The sequence below is a fragment of the Poecilia latipinna genome, unplaced genomic scaffold, assembly GCF_001443285.1.
Source record: "Poecilia latipinna isolate Pla-1442-1.1 unplaced genomic scaffold, P_latipinna-1.0 Scaffold751, whole genome shotgun sequence".
NCBI lineage: Eukaryota > Metazoa > Chordata > Actinopteri > Cyprinodontiformes > Poeciliidae > Poecilia > Poecilia latipinna.
Window position 1 is genome coordinate 149,431 of NW_015113367.1, and position 3,976 is coordinate 153,406.

The window sequence follows — 3,976 nt, forward strand, 5'->3', positions numbered from 1 at the left end:
CGCACCACATCGCACCACATCGCACTGCATCGCATCGCAAGACATCGCACCGCATCGCACCACATCGCACCGCATCGCACCACATCGCACCACATCGCACTGCATCGCATCGCAAGACATCGCACCGCATCGCACCGCACCGCCCCGCATCGCACCACATCGCACCGCCTCGCACTGCATCGCATCGCAAGACATCGCACCGCACCGCATCGCACCGCCTCGCATCGCACCACATCGCACCGCATCGCACCACATCGCACCGCACCGCACCACACTGCACCGCCTCGCATTGCATCGCACCGCCTCGCATCGCACCACATCGCATCGCCTCGCACAGCATCGCACCGCACCGCCTCGCATCGCAAGACATCGCACCGCACCGCACTGCACCGCACCGCATCGAATCGCATCGCTTTCTTATTTCATTTTCATGTTTTGTAGACGCAGTATTTTATATGTTGAATGCAGGAAAGACGTTCTCCACGTTAGAAACAAGTTTAGGGGTTTCATTTAGGAGTGTTGCCATGACGACACTCAAAATTAAGTTTCATAAAGCAACAATCTTGATCCAGTTTATGATCTGCTGAAATGATAATTTGTAATTTAGTGTTTTAAGCTCCTACATATCAAAACTACTGAACTCTACAGTGTTTTCGTATTATCATTTTCCAGATGAATATTTGCTTCTGGTTTCATGTCAGGGTGACCGCACTACAAAAACACAAAACATTACCAAATATCTTTGTACACTTGGAATATTTAAAAACTAACTTATAAGTAACATTTCAGCAGGATGTAGCAGCTTGTTTTAATTGAATAATTCATTAATTCTGCAGAAAAAGTTGGTGTAGGAACGTTTTTGGGTTTGCCGTGTGGTGGTGTAAGAATGGAGCGTTAGCTGTTTCCAAAAGCAATTTCAGTCCCTACACTGCAAAAAATACACAAAATCTTACAAAGTATTTTTGTTTTGGTTTCTGGTGTAAATATATTTGAACATTTGAAATAAGACAAAACTAACTTACAAGTAGCTTTCAAGTCACAATCAGGAGTTTGTTTTAAATGATTTCTAAATATTTTTGAAAAATTTCTAGTTCCACAGCCACCGTTACCTAGCAACCCCAGCCAAGCTCAGCCCGTCGCCTAGCAACCCAGTTCTAGTTCCACTGGCAGATTATTTCACCTATAGGACTTTCTTCCCATGTTACAAGTGAAATAATCTGGAAGTGAAATTAGTTCTTTTTTGTCAATATTTATACATTTATAACAGGCTCTTATATCTTGTTGAAAAGTTACTTATAAATTAGTTTTTGTGTTTTTGCAGTGTAGAATATCTACAAAGTGGAACAATGAATCAGAATCAGACATTCAGATTTTAACTCCTTTAAAAAGCAAAAATAAGGATTTAAAGTGTTTCAACCAATGAAAACCTTACATCTGCACTGCAAAAACACAAAATATTGCTGAGTATTTTTAATCTAATTTCTACTGCAAATAACATAAAAGTAATTTTTTATTTAGGAGCTTGTTTTAAGTGACTAAATCATTTATTTTGATGAAAAAAAGTTGATTAGTTCACTTTAAAATATTGTAAAAATGTCTTACAAGTAAAATAATCTGCCATTATAACTGGGACTTTTAAAATTAGTATTAAGAAAATATTAAAATAAGCTGCTGTGTGTTGGTGAAAAGTTGGGTTTTGAGTGCTAATATTTTTTACACTCAAATATATAAGAAAAAAAAATCTGTAATTTACAGTAAATACAGTGGTTGCCAGAATTTAATCGTAATTTAGAGACATTTTTTACAGTGTAGAAACTGGACCAGAAATACTTGGTAAGATTTTTCCAGTGTAGTTTTTAAATAGAAATGTTATGTTTGTGACCAACTGGCAGTGACTGACAGCTGGATCCAGTCTTATTCATGGAAAGTTTAGTGGAAGGAAAAACTGCATACAAGCAACAGCATAGTTCAGAAGATGGTGAAGCAAACCCATTTTAGAGAATGTGGCAGAAATAAGCCTTTACTACGTCAGAGACAATGTTTTTATTTGTTTGTTTTGGAATAATTTAAACTTTATTTTATTAGAGAATAAAAGTCCCAGAGGTAAAACCTCAGCTCCCTCACTGACGCAGCAGAAGGAGCCCAGACAGAGAACAAAACACATTTTTATTTATTTTATACATTATTTTCACTTTCTGATTTACTAAATGCTGAGTTTTCATCAGCTGTACGCCATGATCATTAAATTTAAAAGAAATAAACGCCTGAAATATATAACCGCAGATCTAATAAAAACATAAAAGTTATGAGTTTGTGTTTTTGAGCTGAATTTACTCGAATAAATGAACTTTTTGATGGTTTTGCAGTGCAGTGAGATGCACCTGTGTGCAGCCGGACCGGTGATTCAGACGCTCCGTTTCTAATCACCTAAAGGTCAAAGAGACTCACTTTCCTCCTGTTTAACGAAACAAGTGTTGCGTAAAATGAAAAATCTGAAACAATAATATGCTTAATAAGACGCAAATGAACTCACCTCAGCGCCAAACCGGCCGCGCACTTTTCCTTTTTGATTAAAAGAAAAAAGAAGCGTCCTCACAAATCACGTCTGAGGTTATTTCTCCCGGTAGAAACGGTCCAAAAGTCTGTCCGCTTTCAGATGGAGCTACATGAGCGGAGCCGTGGATCCAGGATCCATCCGCGTCCGGAGCGCTGGCCGACTGAGGGCTGCCGGCACGTCCATATGTAAGAAAGGAGCCGGTTTGGCTACTCCCCGTTAGAATCAAACCCAGATTGTCAGAGAGAGAGAGAGAGAGAGAGAGGAGGAGAGGGAGGGAGGAGGGGGCTTTCAATATTCCCAAACCTGGAATGTTTGTTCAGGTTTCCTTTCACAAATATAGAATTTAAAAATAAATATTTATTTATTTGGAACAACACTGAAGTATTTAAGTTGGAAACAAGATACAGAGATGCGGATTAATCTCGTATCACTCCGCTGTTTCATTATGTAAAAGCAGAAAACGGCAACAAAACGAAACGGATTGAGTTACGTGAAGCCTCGGAACGGTCGGCTGCGTGTTTGCGCAGGCTCGTTTTTTGGCAGAGAGAAACGGAGCTGTGCGCCCCTCGGCCATGACGGCATCACATTAACTCATTAGCTACATTCATATGGCTTTTTATACATACATGCGCCCCCTCAGCCGCTTGAACAGCGTGTGGTTTGTCAGGTTTGTGCGGCGGTATGCGCCGGAGGGAGGGGCGGAGTGCGTAAAGGCGCACCGGAGAGCTCACAGCTGTTTCAATACCAACTTACTGCTTTGGTTCTGGCGCTCCGCTCCGAAAGATAACGACACAACTCGCCCAGGAACTGTTTGTTTGCTCCTTTCTCACTGCCTTCAAATATTTTTTTATAAAGAAACGTGGAAGGAAAATCAACCTTTGCTTCCTGCGTGTTATTCCAGGTGGAGATTTCCAACCTGGGCTTCGTTATTCCAGCTCCTCTTGGCTCTGGCGAACATTCCTGAAGTGAGAGCCGCTTTACGCCCCTCTGCCGCTTCCTCAGCTCCCCTCATCCCGCCCCAAACTTATTAAAGAACATTTAGAAATATCTGAAACATAAAGGGTTATGTGGGCTGCCTTTAGCCAATCAGACTCCACTGAAACTGTTGTTGCAACAATAAAAGCTAATATAAGTAAAATTAGTATTTTACTTCATAAGCTAGTTCAATATTCAACACTTTTAGCAAAGAATTGGTCAATAAAGTCGACTTTAAAGGTCTGCTTCCTTGAACAGTTCATGTCAAAACATCTTCATTTTTAATATACTAAATTAGATGATTAGATTTCAGTTCTGTGAAGTCCTGTCACTTTGAATCCAAATAATCTGCTGCTGGCCACGCCTCCCAACTCGCATGTGAAAACGTCAGCAAACTGATGCGCAATTATGCAACCGTACATCTTTGAAAAGCAGAAGTGGAGC

General features: G+C 40.5%; 1 protein-coding gene across 1 annotated transcript in view; it reads right to left on the reverse strand.

The window, feature by feature from the left end:
* The window catches only part of ntn2 (netrin 2), a 68,613-nt gene extending 65,822 nt beyond the window's left edge, over positions 1 to 2,791 (reverse strand). Inside the window, exon 1 of the mRNA XM_015045851.1 lies at positions 2,534 to 2,791. The gene's annotated coding sequence lies outside the window, so the exon portion shown is untranslated. The remainder of the gene's footprint in view (positions 1 to 2,533) is intronic.
* Positions 2,792 to 3,976: the final 1,185 nt, after the last annotated feature.